This window comes from Apis mellifera, linkage group LG2 (genome assembly GCF_003254395.2).
Source record: "Apis mellifera strain DH4 linkage group LG2, Amel_HAv3.1, whole genome shotgun sequence".
In the NCBI taxonomy this organism is placed as follows: Eukaryota; Metazoa; Arthropoda; class Insecta; order Hymenoptera; family Apidae; genus Apis; species Apis mellifera.
The window spans coordinates 1,469,801-1,490,752 of NC_037639.1; the positions used below are offsets into that span (position 1 = coordinate 1,469,801).

Consider the following 20,952-nt stretch of genomic DNA (forward strand, 5'->3'; position numbering starts at 1 on the left):
GAATGGAATATAATTGAACAATATAAAAATCTTAATATTATCACAATCTTAAAAATATTGTTTATCACAAAATAATAAATAAAATTATTTTAAGTATGATTTTTATTTTCTATATTTTTTATTTTATAAAAAAATGATTAATTATCTTTCTCTAAAAATAAATATATCATTAATAATTAATAAAATATTTAATTTTCATGACATAATGATTTACATTTTTTTTAAATATTTATATTGTTTAATTTTTGTCTAATCAAAGTTAATAAAAGAAATAAATCGTTCTAGAATGTTTAATTATATTTTTTTAAAATTCATATATATATGTTTTATATATTATAATAAAAAAATATAAAAAATAATATAAAAATATAAAATATAAAATATAAAAAAATAAAAATAAAAATAAAAATAAAACGTATAATTTATCATTTCTAAGAATATCTGTGATATTCTTAAAAAAAAATTTCAAATATATAAATTTTAACTATGTAATAAAAAATATAATAAAAAAAATATAATAAAAAATTGAATAAATCTAAACAAAAAAAATATAATTTGATAATTAATTTGAAAATTAATGATAAAAATCATATATATTAATAATATGTATGTATATGAATATAGAATATATATCTGTATATTCAGGATTTCTTCGATTGGAATAAATCTTTACAATGGTTAGAAATGATAAAAAAAATTATATATTATTATATTAATAAAAAAAATTTATATATTTATATAATTGTTTTAAGACTAAATAATTGACAAATAAAAAAAAATTAATAAACAATTAAAAAAATAATATTTTCAAAGTTTTAAATGATTTTTTTTAATTAAAATGAATGATTTGTTCATTATATAATATATGTATATTTGTACGAAATAATTATTTTATCATTTTTTTTTTCCTAATACAAAAAACTTTTATTTTTCTTACTTGATATATATAATAATAATTTCAAGTCATTTATTGAATGTCATTTATTTAAACAAAAAAATTATTTATAAATAATATATTGAAAAATATGTTGAATAAATAAAATATTTGAAAATATTAATTTTTTGATCCACATTTATACAGACTTTTTTTATTTTTTATATAATTTAAAAATTATGAATTTTTTTTTATTTCCATATACTATAAAAGAGACCATATTTTGAATTTTTTTTAATAGAATTTGCATTTTTTTTAAATAGATTCATTAGAATACATTTTTTGATTAATAGTTATACTTTATAACTATAAAAATTTAACAATTATTGAAATTTGAAATTTTTTAAATTATTTCGGTGTTATTATGGAATATTTGTATTACTTATGCTATAAAAAATTAATAATATATTAAAATAATCGTTTCTTCTTCTTTATTTTTATTTATTATATTTCTGTATTTTTATATATTATATTTTTTCAATCATTTTTCTGTTTATCATTGATTATTCTTTTTCTAATTTCCAACAAAATTGATATATTTTAAAAACAGAATGAAAAAAAATTTATTTGTAAAAATATAAAGATATTTATTTCTTGTAAATATATTAAATATTTTATGTTTTAACATATTATTATTTTTATATATATGAAATCAAGAAGAAATACAACACAAAAATTAAGCATAAAAAATATAACAATGGTACTAAATACAACCAATCGTTAAATGATAGAATCTTAAGAAAATATTTTTAAATGGAATAGTAAAATCATTTCGTGATGGATAAAGTCATTTAATATTTTGTATAAGTTTATATATATAACATTTTTATTTTTATTTTCGTCTAATAATTTCGTATATTAAATTTTTATTATGATATCAATTTTAATTTTTTATTTAAAAAAAATTAATATAGAATTTGTATTGTATTATGTAATGATGAAAGATTTATAAAAAACAATAAGTCATTTTTTTTAAATTAAGATAAATTTTAACTTTTCTTTTAAAAATATAAATTCCTTCTTTTTAAAAAATATGTTTAATATATCATTTTTATTTATAAATAATTTTAATGAATTACAAAAATATTTAAATGCTTGTTATAAATTATTAATAAAAATATAATAAAAATATACATTAATATGTTAGAATTAAGTTTAGTTTAGTTAAAATTAGAATTAAATTTTAAAAGTATTATTGTAATTATATGACACCAGTTGAAATTAAACATTTGAGAATCACGAAATTGATTATATTTACTATATATCTATTTAAAAAAATATCTAATCTAATAATTTTGATTTTGATTAAATTTTGTATACATATAAAGTATAATGGGTTATACATATACATTTTTATATGAATTATACGATTGTAGATCATTTTTACAAAAATATTATATTTTTTTAAAAATATATTTTTAAATTCTCAATTGCATACAAAAATATAAAAAAGGAATACTAAAATTTTCTGGAGTATGAAGAGATTTTCTAAAAAAAATTACTTAATACATATAACCCATTATGTTTTCTTTATATAAATCATTAAAATTTCATCATGATTTTTTTCTTATAAGATATTGTTTGAATATTTCTGTGAACTTATATTTTCAAGATCGTATATTTATTTTTCTAAAATTTAAATGATATTAGAATCAGTATTAGAATTCAAAAATTTTCTATATTCATAAAATTCTATATTCATAAAAATTTCAATTTATAAAATATTAAAAATTGTATAGTTCTTTATCGAAGAACTATGAGAAATATAAAGAATTTATATTTTAATTTTATTTATTTTAATACACATTATATAGTAAAATACACATTATCGAAAATAATAAAATATATATTATATCGGAAATATATTTTTGAAATATAAATTTATTAATATAATTTTTTGCAAAAATTTATAAAAACAAAACAATAAAAATTATAAAAAAAAAATATAAAGAATAAAAATATAGAAATATTATCTTTCATCGTCAATATTTCAGAATAATTAATATTTTTGTAATTTATTATTTAAAAATTTTATAAATTATATTAATATCACAAGTACATTTAAAAAAAAAAATTTAAAAAAATGTTTTATAATTACTCTTTTTATTTTAATAACTATGTTAATTTTAAATAAATACTATTATTGTTTAAACAATAGTTTTCTATGTTAAATAATGAAATATAAAAATAATAACTAATAACAAAATAAAAACATAATAATATACTATGTAAGTATTCTAACCATTTCTTAAAATCTTTACCTTCTTGAAACTGTAGTTTACTATCTATCGAGACACGTACCTGGCCGAGAAATGACGGAATTGCACGAGTCGGGCACGAAAGTTTACGAATAACGTCGAATCGTACGTAGCGTGAAGTAAAATCTGACACTTAATTTTATGGTTAAAATGTGTATTATATGTGTATAATATTGTTTATCAATATGTAAAACGATATAACATAATAATTTGTAACATACCAAAGTAGAAAAACATAAATTAGAAAAAGTATATGTTTATATATTCGAACCGGCGAAAACCTAACCTTCAAGCATATCACATTGGAAGTTTACCGGGTTATTATTTGACAACTGTTGCAACATAATACAAAAGGTAAGAATCGAATCATTCATTTTAATATTATAATAATAATGTATAATTAAATATTTTTAATATTTGAACAATTTTTGATTAATAAATTAAAGATATATTATAATCGTCAAAACTAAAGTGTCAGTTCTATTTTTTGGAAATTCGATTTTGTGAAGTATAAATATACATTCAAATACGTTCATTTCGTACGATGTAAATTTCACCATTCTCGAAACAATCTCGTGTTCACATCTCTTGTTAAAGCCCAGTGATCGAGTAATTGAAGAGCGGAAGTACATAGACGGTTAAGGCGTGATTGGGCGATTGTTTTCGACCCGGAAATACGTCAATTGCAATTCCATGGTAAAACCGCGGTTTATTGTTTTATGCTTTATGTTCGTAAAAACATGTTACATTGATTAAACATATTTAAATACGAAATAAAATGGTGACATCAATTTTATACATATATATTTATAAATTTGTAGATATAATAATAATTTGTAATTTATGATTTATAATATATTTTAATATATTTTTATTCTTTTATAATATATATTTTATCAAAGCAATATGATGGTGATAATATTTAAATTGAAAAACTAATGATATTTAAAATAAAATTTTTATGAAATAAAAATGTATAAAAAACAATATTTGTCGATTTTACTAGTCTTATTTTTCTTATATATTTACTTATATATACTTATTTTATATATATATATATATATATATATATATATATATATATATATATATAAATGAATTTCAATTTTTATAGTTTAAAAATATTTATTAAAATTGAAAAAAAAGTTTTAAAACGCTTTAATATTTTTAAAAATACTGTATTTTGAGAAATTTATTTTTAAATGACATATGTACTTTTACTAATAATTATATTATAAATAAAAATAAAAATTAGATTTTTTTAAAATAAATTTAAGTATTGTATATCTATTATAGGATTTCAAAAATAATAAGATATTCAAAAATAATAAGATAGTTAACTGAGAAGTAAACTGGAAGATATAAATTATAGAAGATAGTTAAGAAGATATTTGAAAGATATTTGAAAAAAAAAATTCATTTTATGATTCATTATTGACAAAAATTAAATTCGATATCAGAACATGTTAAAGAATATTAGTTCAAAATTTATATAAAGATAGATTTTATATATATATCAAAAAATGTTATTTCAAGAAAATATATTTTAAGTTCTCGGAATGTAAAATTAAATAAGAAATTTATTATATATTGTTTACATATTCAATTTTAAACTTAAATATTTTTTTTCAAATTTTTATTTCTTTCAAATAAATTATATCTTATTTTTCAGATACTAAAATATTCATTTATTAGAATAACATTTAATTTTTTAATTAAAGTTTAATCTTTATTATAAAAATAAAATATCTTGACAAAATAATTTAATATCTTAGATTAAACTCTAAAACATAAAGTTACAAAAATTCTGATCAATATTTAATTATGTACTTTCAAATCGTGTTTCTCTTTCTGTTCATATATAGGTATGTATCACAATTCTCTTTAATTCTAAAATTTTTCTGGATACTACTGGAAGAAAATAAGGAAGAAATGGTCAAAAACAGCAGTATTGGTGAGTAAAATTTCCATTAATGAATTCTGAAAGCATCGTGCAGCGATGTCGTCAGACGCTTCTTCGTTTTCTCGTTTTTATTTTCTTTTTGTTGGGATCCCACGACGGTCTGCTGTAGATGGTGACTAGTCGTTCGAGGAAATGGACAAAAAATTTTAATTTCTTCAGCATGTGCGTTGGAGGTGACGGATCAGAGCGATAAATGTTCTTCTCGTTATTCTCGTCAGCTTTTAGATTCATGTACATGCCCAAAAGCAAAAAGCATTTGATTCTCTGAAACTCTATCTCCAATTCTCTCTTATACAGTTGACATGCCCTTATATATAGTTTATTGCAACTATATATGCATGAAATTTGTTTCAACAAAAAAAAAAAAATAATGAATTTATGTTGGCTTTTCCCACAATGTTTGAAGAAATAGCAATACTATTTTAAAAATCTACCTTTTGTAATTCTATTTTGTAATGTAGTTATAAATTTCATTTTAATTTAAATAAAAAAAATTTAATTTCAAAATAAAAAAATAAAAAAATCAAACAAAAAAAATTAACAAGATCGAATAAACGATAAATAAATTCAAACTATCATACAAAAAAGTAGAAATAAAATTAAAATATAAAATTAATAAATAATTTTTATTTATATTAATAAATTAAAAAAATATTCATAGAATGTTTTATTATTAATTGAATTAAAATGATTAAATATTTTATAATATTATATAATATATAAAGATATCAAAAAATTATTTTTAAAAAAGTTTTTTAGCATGTTGAGAATTACAATACATATATTACACAATAATACAAAAATAATTATATATATATTGCGTAAATAGTTTATCAGCGCATAATAAAAAATAATAATTTTAAATGCTAAATCTTATTATTTATAATATAAAAAGATTTTTTTAATATTTATATATGTATTGTATACATAAAAAATAATAAATTAGAGATACACAAAATAAGTATTTATATATGAAGTGTTGAAGTTTTTTGAATAACTAATCTTCTTTGATCACAATTGCGAAACAAGACATATCTTTTACAAACAAATATTCTTTTTATGATTTAAAGGCATGAATATAAATGTATATATCATATATGTTTAAATTTGTCTTAATTTATTAAATTTGTAAAAACACTTTTTAATATTTTTATTCATGTCATTAATCATAATTGTTTTGAATTAATTTATTATTCAAAGATTTATTATTTGTATAATGATTGGAAATTATTCATAATTTTGATATTGTCATTTTTTTAATCATTCGTTTCTTAGTAATTAATAGAAAGTATATATATATACCAATATATAGATTTATGTACGAAAAAAATAAAAATTTTTCATACATAATAAAAATTTCAAATATTTCTATTATATTTTTTTATGTTTATTATATTTATTATATGCATTTTATTATTATTATTTATTTATTATTTATTATATATTATTATATAAGTTATTTTTCAATAATTGTAAAACTACAATTTTTTAAACTTATTGCAAATAATTTATTATTTTATATAAAGTAATAAAATTCTTAATGAATAAATAAATTTTATTAAAATATTTTTTATAGTTAATATAAATATATTTTATAATTTTTACCATAAAGTATATTAAATAAAATTTTATTTAATTACGATTTTTCTATTATCTTCAATGTTGTTTCAAATATAAATTCTTAAAATAAAGAATTATTTGTAAAAATAATTAAAATTAAAATTTTAAATAAATAATATAATTAAAATTTTTGTCTCTTTAACATAATTACTACATTAACGATAAATAATTTTTTATTTTGATCAATTTATAAAAAAAAGATAAAAAAAAGGAAAAAAAGAATAATGAAAAAATTCAAATTATTGTTCATTCAAATTATTTGTCTAATGATTATTTGGCAAAACGAATTGCACAAGAAATTGGAGTTTGCAAACGACGTAATAAAGCGTTGTAACCTTGGTTTGTTTTCATTAAAAAAAAATCGTCAAAGCAACACAGTTACTCTCCCTTTTACTATCGATAGTCCTATTTCCTATTTATCTTTTTTCTTTTACTTTTCTCGTAATGGCTTTGCTATTTAGGAAATAAATGTATATATACATATTTAACCATTCGTGCAATTATTCAATGAGTGAAATTGTAACCGAACAACTTGGCATGTGTAGTAAATTATTCATTCTAAACAAGTTATGTATATGATCTTTTATAAATCTAAGTATATTTTAAATGATCGATTATGCATATTAGTTTTCAAAGTTTCGTTAAAAAATTTTGTTAATGATTATTTATAAGATTATCTATAAGATTTATGTAATATGTAATTAATATAGTATGAAAAGAAACATATTTTTTAAATTTTCTTTTCTAAAATATAATTATTAATTTTTATGTTATGATAAGATTATAAAATTTTAATTAAATTATTGGATATTTTTTTATATACCAATCAATATACTAGCAATATTATTATATATTATTAAGGAAAAAATATTTTATAAGTATATATGTAAAATTTTTATATACATTACAATAATTTTGAAAAAGATTGAAAATTGTATTATTTTATTAAAAAGTATTACTTTAATGTAAGTATACTATGTTATGTATTATAATATTATATAATATTGTTAAAATATTAAAATACAATGGAATTTCATTAAAATAACAAAAATATAATATAATATTATATAAAAGAATAATTAGCTTTATAGCAATATGTAATAATATAATATATATTAATATAAAATTATATAAAATTAATATATATTAATATATTATATAAAATTAATTGTGTTAATTACTTTTTTGTAATAAGTTTTTTTTATTAGGATTACATATATTCATCATCATTTATCTTACGAAACATGATCATAACATGAACATAATTATTATTAAATAAATAAAATCATTAACTATGATTATCAAATGTCAAATTATTTTTTCTAAATAATTTCAATTGTATTAGAAAAAAAAAATTGTTTTTTCATATTCTAAAGATACCATATAATACCAATATTATATAATACTAGATCTACCAAATTTACACATCTTTGAAATATTTACAGCTGTCCTTCTCAAAAAAAAATTTTCTAAATTCCTTTTTTGCATATCTTCATCGTGTCGTCTGAATATTGATAGTTTGATTTTCAAGAAAGACTATTCTTCTTTATATTTCCTCATGTGATAATTTTAAAAAATGAAATATTATTAAAAAAAATTCTATAAGATAATTGAATCTCGCACAATTGAATCTAGCTTTTTAAGCTTTTAAGCGATAAAAGATAAAATAATTTTAATAAACTTTTATTTAAAATATAGAATTAAATAGTTTTGAATAATATATTATATGATATATGTCATCATATAGTTGATTCAAAAATGGAAAAATTTCAAAGTTGTCTTTGTTTCTTAAAAGAAATTATATACTTTTTTATATGCTAATTAAAATATTTATTTATTATTTATAAGAGAGTATTTTTAATATTTTTTGATATATACTTATCTCAAAAATCAATTAACTTTAATTTCATATATTTATGAAAGACAAGAAAAGCATTTTATTTTCCTTTTTTTTTTTATATATATTTTACATGATAAAATTTAATAATAAAATTTAATAATAATAAAATAAAATTTAGAATTAAAATATTTTAAACTAATTAATTTTCGACATGAATATATTAATATATTTTATTTCATCATATCAATATAAAACATTTTTCAGGAAATAAAAGATCACATTGATTGGCATATAAAAAAATATCCAATAATTCCATTAAAAAAATAAAAATAATTTTAGAATCATCAAAACATATTCATTACAGTGCATATGATGCATCATTCGAAATTATTTAATTTTGTGCCATGAAATTTAATTTTATTTTTTATTTCTTAAAAGCTGTATGTAAACCTAATATAAAATGCTCTGTATAAATAAATAAAATGTATGTTTATTAAATATATTACTGTCATGATAAATTACTATATAAATTTTTTTATATACTTTTCTCTAAATTTTTCAACGAAAAAGAATTACTTAAAATTATAAAATTTTTTATCATAATTCATTTCTTGAAAAACAATATTACTTATAAATATTGTAAATAATCATTTTTCTTCTTATCTTTAAAAATTCTCATTTTTAGTAAATCTTAAATTATTTTATCTATAAATAAATAAATTTCTTCAATGAATTTAAATATTAATATTTCATTAATATTAATATATTATTGATAAAAAATGTTATTATTAATTAAATTAAATATTATTAAATTTATTCTAATAGAAATTCTAATAATCAATAATAATAAATAATAAATATTATACATATAAAATATATTTAGAAAGTATACATTTTTTTTTTGTTTAGAATTAATTTAATAATTTTTCTTAAATAATAATCTTTAGAAAAATAAAAATTATATAAAATTTCTAATTTTTATATAATTTTTTATATTTAATGATTTAAAGTATGAAAAAATAATAAAGTTATTAACGAAAAAAATGAAAAAAATTTAACAAAATAACATTTTATATCATGTTAGTATATTAAAATTTGTTGACGAATTATATTGATTTTATTATCAATTGTATAAATTTAACATATCGCATAAAAAATTTAATTGCTATAAGAATATAATAATCCGATCTTTTGCATGGATAAATACGCTAGTAAAACTAAAAATTCCTTACATTGATTACCTGAGATTTTGTCTTTTTATAGTCAAATATAGTTATTTAGAATTTTATCCAAGTCTATAATATTATTATAAAATCATTCGGATATGATGTAGGTATGTATATACAATTATATACAATTATATACAATTATAAAAGAAATTAAGTATGTAAAATTTTCTAAGAATTTGATTTATTCTAGTTGATAAATTGTAATATTAAAGATTATATTTATATTAAATTTTAATTAAAATTTAATTAAATTTTATAAAATTTATATATATTCATATTATATATATATAAATGTAATACGGTATAAAAAATATTAATATATTCATGAAACATTCTGTAATAATTCTGGAGAATTAATTCTAAAGATCGGTATAAAAACGAAAATTGATGTACAAAATGTCTATTGAGATTTTATAATTCATATTCACAATTTAAATTTATATTGAACTCAAGATGAAGTGAGATAAAAATAGCGTGAAATTATTTTGTTACATGTTGCCATTTTGCTTCGTTTTGTTTTATGTAACATAAACTTATATTATTTACATAATTTAATAAATAATCAACGGATCTTTATGTATACTATCTTTTGTATTTGTTTTGGTATCTAGAATCAACCTTTCAAAGTTATTCCAAGAATAGAAAATCTTATATTCTATATATATTACAATTACATTCTATATATATTGAAGATTTGTCAACTATACATAAATACATTATTGGCTACATTATAGACTAATTTTTTTTATGTTTATATACATGAGCTTTATCAATGTCATGATTTATTATTAATTCCTGTTAAATTTTCAATCTTTATTGTTCTATCTAATGCTATGTTAGCTCAATATATATTATATAGAGTACATTGATATGATTCTCACATTACATGCATTTATGGCTGCTAATTATTATTATTATATAGAAATTATCCAAATTGTAATATGCGATAGAAGATAGAAGATTCAAATAAACAAGCAAATATCTGTGTGTTTTCGATTAATCACTAAAAATGACAAAGATTGAAAGTTTGACTTGGAAATAATAACAAGCTTAAAGTTCATTTATATGAATGCAATAAAAACTAATCTATAATATAATCAATAATATAATAATATAATAAATAATCAATAATATAATAAAATATATTTACATGTATTTAATTAATCTTTATGTTGATTTGAATGAAAATGATCTTTCATATGAAAAAAATATCATTTTACATTTTCGATTTTCTATTTTTTTTATATAGCTTTATTTTATTTTATTTCATACCATCAATTCAATAATACTCTGCATATTTCTTATATTTTACGTAAAAAAAAAAAAACGAAGGATAACATAAAACATCTTTATTGAAAAAATTAAAAAAAATTAAATTACTTTTTAATATTTTATTTCATTAAAAAAGAAAAGCATATAATAAATATAATTGTACTGTTTATATAAAATGATGTGACAATAGAATCAATTATTATTTAATTATAATAATTATATTATAATTATGTTTTTATTTTTATAATTATAATTATATTTTGTAAAGTGAAAAATCATGAGAAAAGAATATTCCTTTCTGAATTTTCATTCATATAATATAATATAAATATTGTTTATAATATAAATATTGTTAGAAAAATTATTACACTATACATATATATATAAATTTTATACATGTTTATATAATAATAATATAATAATAAATAAGATTAATAAATAGATAAAATAAATAATTAATAAATGAAAATAAATAAATAATTAATGAAAGTATTTAATTTTTTATTAAATTCTTTTATCTTATCTTTTATAAATATAATTTCTTTCTTTATAGTTTCTTATCTTTTTAATTTTTTGTTTTAATCTTAATTCTATAATAAAAATAATGAATTGATAATAAAATCTTTCCTTGATATCTTTTGAAAACAATTCTCAAGTTAAGTAAGTAAGAAGGGTGACACGCACAGAAATAACGATTGAAACTCTGGAACTTTCGTTAATTATTGACTAGCAAAATGACACTTTTATTGCTTTTTTCTTTCGTTTCTATGCATGCAACGTTCCAAACTTTTTACTATGGGAATAATATCAAACTTAGATAATAAAAGTAGATGGGAAACTCATAATGATATGCACTACGTTTTACATTGTAAGATTAAAGATTTAAATTTTATTTTATTACTTTTTAAATATTTTTAATTGTTTATTAATAGATACATATATTAATTATTTATAAAGATAGTATAATTTATTTTTTTAATTTATTTTTTATAATTTTTAAATAAATAATTTTTAAATAAAAATTATTTTAAAGATATATAATATAAATTATAAAAGAATTTCAAACATTTTTAAAATATAATAATTTACAAAATTATTTGAATTTTTTCTATAAAAAAATTCTATGAACAAATCGATATAATATGTATGTTTTACAAAACGTAAATAAATATGATTCACGATTATATATAATATTGTTTGATATAAATAAATAAATTAATATTAAATAATATTAAATTAATATTAAATTATATAATATAAAAAATATTAAAATTATTACGAAGATTTTTGCAACAAATTTTGCAGACATTCAATAATTATTATTAATTATTCATAATCTTAATTATTTATATAATAACTCTATCTTTAGTAATAATTAAAATTTTTCTTTAGACAAAACTTTTAAAATAAAATATCTTTTAAAATATTTTTATAATATTCACGAATTCTTTTTTTATTATTCTATATATAATTTTCTTCTTTTATTAATTCTATATATGTTCAAATTTATTTTAAATTTTTTATTAATAATTTTATTTATTTACAATGATAATGATATTTTTTACATGCTGATATATTATTTAATGCTTATAAAAATTTATATAAATAGTAAATATATTTTATATTTATAAAAATTTTCTATAAGGTTTTATGATCAAATATTTACACATACTTATGTATATAATGTATATAAATATTATGTATATAATATTATTATGTATATAAATACATATATAATCGTTAATCAAGGAACACCCGGTATAAGGAACGCAGACAACTCTTGGCTCACGGGTTTGAAGACCAGCTGCTTTAACGAAAAAATACAAGTCAGCTGTTTTCCGGCGTGGCACACGCCGATACGATTACTTGTTTTCAGCCAGACGTTCATATTCACGAGAAACCTGACTATTTTATTTCGACAAAATATTATTTCTTTAAATAATAATACAAAATTATAACCGCGATATTATATAAGAAAACTAAAATGAACTTTACAAATGAATTAAAAGATTTATGAATACTCACAATTGCTGTTTTTTTTTCGAAAAATCAGCTATTTTCTGATATATATTTGATAAATTGTACATAAAAATTGAAAGATTAAAAATACGAAAATAAGAAATTATTTATTAATAATAATAAAATTTGATCAGAACTATTTAATCATGGATTATGAAATTTATTTAATAATTAATCTCATTATATTTCTAAAATTATATTTTACTTGTATAATTAGTATGATTATAATATAATAGCAAAAAAATAAATAAAGAACTTATTTCATATTTAAATAAATTAAATAATTATACAATATATCATATAAACTTTCATTTTTATTTCTACATATAATTCGATAGAAAATTAAAAATAAAAAAAAAATTAATATATACATTTAAGATTTTTATAATTTTTTGATAAATTTAATAAGCTTCAATAAAATTTAATAATTATATATTATAATATTATAATTAATTATATATTAAAATATTATATATTATAACTAATAATAATATTATTATATTAATGTAATATATAATATTATAATATAATAATTTATAAAAATTTTAATTGATTAATACAGTTAACATTATATTATACATATTTATTTTTGTATAATTTAAATATATAAATTGATATAAATTGATAAATTAAAATTGATATTATATTTTTAAATAATTTGATTGGAACAAATACGTATATATATAAATATATATTATAAATTATATTTATTTTTTAAATTTATTGATAATTGTAATGATAAATAAAAACAAAAATTAGTTTATTATCAATAAATGATAATTAAAATTTTCATAATTACTTTTTTTTATCTTATATTTATTTTATAATATATAATAAAATTTTTAATCTATTCGACAGATATATCATTATCTTAGAAAAAAAATTAGATATTTTATTTCTATAATTTCATTGTGATGTGATGTGATTTATATTGTATAATATAATATTGTATTCCGAATTAATACGGTAAAAATATAAATAATGAAAAAAGATACGCCCTATTAAAATTCATTTATTATAATCATATATTGATTTAATAAAATCTTAATTATATTATTTATTAAAATACTTTATTTTTATTAATAATAAAAAATTTTTACAAGATAACATTTATATTATGTAGATAATTTATTAAATTACTTGATTATTTATAATGATAAATACTATAACTAATTTTGCAATAAAAATTTTATGATCTGTGGTTTTTTCTCTGGTTAATAATAAAAATATTTATTTATTATTTTATTGATATATACTTATAGAAAAAAAAATTGTAATCATAAAACTGTAATAATTGTAGTTTATATATAACTATTTGTAATTGTAATGATATATAATTTTTAAAAGCATATTCAGAAAATATATAATTTTTTTAATAGATTAAAGTTTTTTGCGCATATATTGAATTGCTATAGTAATAAAATATTTAAATTAAATACAAATAAATATAAAATATAAAATAAATATAATATATTTTAAAAAGCCCTAGCTTTTTTGTATTTTTCTGATAACTAATATTTACGTCATTCATTTATCAAGGTACTTCAATATTATATATACGTACTTTAATATTTGAACGAAAAGATATGATAACGTGGGAAAGTTTTAAGTTGTATTATAATATTTAATAAATAATAATTTTAAATTATTATTAATGCAAATATCATAAAGATGTATATTTGTGTATAATATATAATATACATATATTATGATTGATGTGCATATATAATTTTATTATAAGAATGTATATATAAGAAATATGGCAAGAATAAATTTAAAATACAAAAATAAATCCAAAATATAAAATAAATTTTTTTTTAAATACTTATTATCGAATAGATAAATTAAATATAAAAACTTGTCAAATATAAAAATAAAATTTATTAATTCTTGATTGAATGTAAATAAATATTTGCTTATAAGAAATTATTTTACATACGAAAATAAATAAAAAATGTAATAAAATAAAATTTATTTAAATTCTCATTTTCGAGAAAATTAATTTCATACATGTAATTATATAAGTTAATGAAGTACACATATATTCTATTAATTTTAAAATTCGTTTTCTTAAAAATGAATTTTCGAATAAAAGAATTTTATTCTATCTCCTGTTAATTAAAGATTTATAACAAATTGGAAATTAGTCAAATTTACATTCAATTTCAAAATTTGATTTTCTGGAAAAAAATTACTAATTTTTCTTCTATCATACTTTTCACATTTAATGAAATAGTTTATATATTTTTTTTCTTTTCATATATATTCTAATATATATTCCATAAAATTAAGTTTGATATTAACATTTAATCTTTTTTGAACGATTTGAAAATATTTGATCTTATGTTCATTTGTCAACAATGAGAAGTTATTTATTTAAAAAATTATATGAGAAAAATTTTTGATTCTTTCTAAATTCTTTTAATTATCTTTGCCATATATAATTTAAAATAAAAATATATACTTGTAAAATGAAAATTGAAATTTAATTATAAAAAAACAAAGAAAATACATAATAAAAAAATATATAAAATATATAATTTCTTGTTTGCAAAACAAATACATTTGTCATTTTGTTCTCTTGATTAAATACTATTGTATTATTTTTAAAAATATCATTGATCTTTTCACTGATAAAGTGTTTACAAAAAAATAATAAATTTAATAATAATCATAATGTTATTTAATTTAAAAAAACTTAGAATGAATTGTATCATTGTTAAATAAAAAAATATGAATATTTGAAATATATATAGATGTCATAAAGTGAAAATTGTAATGACGATTTGAGTCAGTATAATATAAAAATAAAATTGTTGATCGCAATTGTTTAACTTTTATTCTATTCTTGTTATAGTTGTAAAAATAACATGAAAATAGTAATATAGGCATTATGAAAAGATATAAAAACAAAATATGTAATTTTCATTAATCAATAAAAATACATATTAATCAAAAATATTTCAAAAACTTAACGCAAAATAAACATTATAATGTATATTTTACACAAATTTAATATCAATGATATATCAAATTTTTCATATTCTATGTAATATAAAAAAAAAAAACAACTTTTCATAATTTTAATACAATTATATTTTTCTTTATCTAAAATTATAAATCAATTTTTTTATAAAAATAAAATTTTTAAATTTTTCTTTTTGTACTTTTTCCAATATATACTGAATATGATTTACATGTTTCTTATCGCTATAGTAAATATCATTTTTCGATTTAATATTGAATATTATGTTTATTAGAATATTATGTCTATTTGTTTTCTTTTATCTTTCATATAATTAATTAAATATTGTATATTTAATCTATCTTGTATTATATTTTTTTATTCTATTTATCTCCTAAAATTATTATATTTTAAATTTAATTTTCTTATTTCTATACAAAATATTTAATTTTTTTTTTTTTTAATAATTTATATAGATTTTTTTTTATTAATTGATATATTTAATGAATTTTATATTTTAAATTTGACATAGATAATATTAATTTGTAATATAATTTGTAAATTATAAAAAAGTTTATCATTATTTTACAAAGAAATATAATTGTATAAGTTCCCATATTGTAAAATTCCCATAAAATATGTAATATATTTCATTGTCACATTATCGTAACAAATAGATTGCAAAGACAATAATGAATTATCGATCCATGAAAAGCTATGTATATTCCATTGTAGCTTATGATATAGATAAATTCTTTTCTGATAATTGGATATACTTTCATGTATCATTTGTATACTTTATCAAAATTATATCATCTAGATCATCATATTATCAATATTGTATATTTTTATGGTCTATTTTTATATTTTCTAAAATGGAATTTCTTAACCGATGTTATGTTGAAATCAATATGTCATAAAAATTAATAAAATTTCATTAAAAAATAATTAATACTTCTTATTATTTTATTTAACTTATTGTTATTAATATTTGAAAAATGTAATTTATGAAGAAATTGTATTTGTATTAATCAATTATCGACGAGCATAAATTATTATTATATTTAAAATGCGTAAATATATTAATATTGTAAATATTTTATAATAAATTTTATTTTATAATAACAAAATTAAAATGTGTTATAATTTTAAGTAAAAATTCTAATAGTTGAAAATATTTAACTAATTTTAAAATGTGTCGCTAATTTATTAAAAAACAGTGATTTGAAATTATTATTGAATATTATTATTTAAAAGAATATTGTTTAAAATAACAATAAAATAATTTTAAATATTTAAATGTAATATATATAGTATAAAATAATTTGTTATATATAATATAAAAATTTAAGCTTTAAAATTTAAGTTTTAAAATTTTAATTATTTTTTTTTTTTTAATAAAATATTTTCATATCATTATTGCTTATTGTTTTTTTATTTGACAAATTATTTATTCAATGTTATATTATTTCAATTTTAAATTTTTACAATATTTTCTATGTATATTAATGTTATATATGTATTTTATTCCAAAATATATAAATTATTATTTAAAAAATTGTTATTTAAGAACAGCAATAATATTTTTTGAAATTTTTTTTCAGATAAAAAAATATACAAATAAAAATATTTCAATTTATTATTGTTTTTTTAATTATATTTAATCATTTAATTTTTAACTTTAAATTTATTTAATATTATATATTATTTATAGTAATATAAATAGTGAAAGTAAAAAAAGAAATAATTTAATATTTATTATAGAAAAATTTTTTTTTTATATTCTTTTACAATTTTTTGTAATTTTTGCTAATAAAAATGTTTTAAACTATTTAATTCGAATATTTATATACATATAAATTATATTTAAATACATATAAATTACATATTATTAAAGATAATATGCGCACGATTAGATATTATGGTATATCAATTGATTTCATAATTATGGATTCTATATATAGATTTTATGAATAAATCTTAAATCAAATCTGAATGATTATAGATAGCTACAAATTTAATCACTGGCATTTGTTGAGTCCTTATAAAAGCAGTCAATGGCACTTAAACTACACTGATGAATAACTTTCAACCGATTTCTTTGGATTCGTGCATCCGTTATGATGACCATCAGTTTATAGCAGGCTGAAATGTGTGGGGAGAATATATACTACATGGTGGGGTTGCGCAGGATACTGTTCGGAATCTCCAAGGGTAATACAAGAGGGGTAGTAACCGGTGGTAGTGGTTATATTTATACATCTCTTCCGCCCCCGTCAAGTGAGAAGGGATAGCGACGCCACCACTACCCCACTACTTCTACCACCACCACCGCCGCCACCACCACCACTCGCTGTCGCCATCACCACTACCACCGCTACCACCACCAATGCCGTCACTTCACCACCGGTGCCATCACCACCGCCAACGCTTCGTCGTCGTTACCACCGTCGAGACGCTATATGTGATCGTTGCTATCGTTTTAGTTATTAACAGACCGTACGATCATTCGTATTGTAGTGAAGCGGGAGAAAAAGAGTGAGAGGGAGGAAGAGAGAGAGTAGTGAGATAGAAATCGTAATTGAGTAAGGAAGAGAAGAGAAAATTGTCGTGAATGTGTGCAAAGAAGAGAAAGAAATAAAAGTGGAAAAACGAATAGAACGTGAAAAATAGAAGGAAGAATCGAGCGTAGGGAAAAAGAGAAGAAAAAGTGAAAAAAAGAGAGAAACTATATTACGAGCTATGCTGCACAGTCTCGCCTGAACAAAGGAAGGCTCCCTCAACTGAGGGTCGTTTCCGATCGACGAACCGTCGGTCCCCCTTCGTTTGCCTTCGGCGCGCCTCGTGTGGCATAAGTGTCTAGCAATCGGCCAGTCACGTAGCAGCGGCCGAGCCGTGAGGAACAAAGAACGGAAGAATAAGAGTAGAACTTCAAAGAGCAAAAAAGAAGCATATATCCATGAACCGGCTTGCCGGTTAAAATAAAGAAAAAAGGCAGGTAACAATAATATTGTGCTTGTGTCACAGAAATTCTTATTGATCAAGAATTTTGAGTGGAGAAAGTGAAGAAAATTTCCTGTTCCTATTGAAATTTTTTATCAAAATCAGTTCAATTTGTGTACGGTACATTATAAGTTATTTCCGCGTATCGTTTCGCAAGTTTTATCGTGTAGATACGTTAACGCTAAAATCAATGCAAGTGTAAAATAGGCATCTTTTACGCGTGTGTGTTTTCCAAGGTGCTTTCGTTTTCGTGTTTTCAAACCACTTTGAGTGAATTCAAATAAGTTTTGAACAACGGTGAACAGAAGTTGGATTCTTAATTGGCAGTTTTGTGAGTGCGTTCTCGACATACCGGCGACCTAACCTAACGATTACTTTCTAAGGGGTAGGCACGCAATTACCAACGATAATTGTTACGTGTACATGTTAAGAAATCGATCGTTCATACGTGCCGTTAAAATGTGCTAAATGGTGAAACAGAGAAGCTGAATAAAGACAAACGTGACTACAATATAAATCTTTATCTACTAATTATCAACATAACAAAGATTTTCATTTGCCTTTATTTTTGCTCCTCAATTCGCTTTTGTGTGACATGTGCCACAAATATACAGTGCACACCTGAATTTGAAGGATTTTTTGACTGAAAAGCAGAATTCCTCCGTTCGGCTACGTACGGATTATCCTCGTATTTACGGTAAATTTACATTTTTTTTAACGTAAAAAATTTGTCAAACAAAAAATATGATAAATATTTTACCATAAATTATTCCTAACTTGAAATTTTTTTCTGTGTACTTTCAAATTGTAAATATATATATTTTTTTTTATTTTAATTATAATGAAAATCATAATTTCATATATTCTAGATTAATCTTTGTAATATGTACAATTATTAAAATAAATTGCGAATTATATTTTAATATTAGACAGAAGAAGTTTTATTATTATTTCAATAATTTAACGTTTATTATTCTTATATAATTTAACGATAACTTATATATTTACAGTAATAATAAATGCATAATAAAGTTATATTGACTTGAATTTTTTATAGTAAATTTTCATATTTAAAATTTCAAAACTTTTAATTCGAAAAATAATATTTAATAAAATTAAATTTGCAATTTTATAAAAGTTATATATTCATATATATTGCATTTTTAATTTAAAAAATTTATTTTTTAATTCTTCTTTTTTTTTATAATATCAATTTTTCATTAAAATCTACAAAATAGTATTAATTATATTTTTATTAAATATATTTAACAATGATTTTATAAATATTAACAATGTTAAAATAATTTTACGAATTTTAAATATTAAAAATATCTAAAAGTGTAAAAAATAAAAAGAAAATTGAAAAAAATATATTTTTTAAAATATTTTTCAGTTTAACTTTTTTTAAAAATTTATTATATTATTAAAAATCGTCTTTATTTTTACTCTTTTGTCACATTATCGTTTTAATTACTTTCATAAATAATTACAATCATTGTTTTGTAAAGCGATCTGCTCTTATCAAATGTCATGTCTACATATGACTCAAAAATCATACTCTTGTTATTTCTGTCAGTTTGAAAGTTGACTACGTTGCAAAGTAGTTATGCATACCAGTGGATACATTTGTCATATAATTAGACGTTCGAGTGATTTGAAACGTGACATTTATCGTCTGTTGGTGACAACGGATAATTATTCAAAAGCATGATTGTTAATTATGGACTTTGATGCGATAATTTGAAGCTTAAGTGATCTTGTGATTCAATCAATTTAATTATTTAAAATTCTGTTGAGAATAATTCTCAAATTATATGTTATATAGTCGGAATAAAATTTCATTCAAAAA

The 20,952-nt window shown here is 17.9% G+C and overlaps 1 protein-coding gene across 9 annotated transcripts in view; it reads left to right on the forward strand.

Moving 5' to 3' along the window:
- Positions 1-3,224: 3,224 nt before the first annotated feature.
- Positions 3,225-20,952, forward strand: part of LOC412853 (brain tumor protein) — an 88,140-nt gene continuing 70,412 nt past the window's right edge. For 3 of the 9 annotated variants that reach the window (XM_003251788.4, XM_016917298.2, XM_006571919.3), the window contains exon 1: positions 18,032-19,800. The gene's annotated coding sequence lies outside the window, so the exon portion shown is untranslated. Of the gene's footprint in view, positions 3,547-5,057; positions 5,614-18,013; positions 19,801-20,952 lie in introns of those variants that run through there. The other 6 variants (XM_006571921.3, XM_006571923.3, XR_003304172.1 and 3 more) reach the window with 4 other exon arrangements.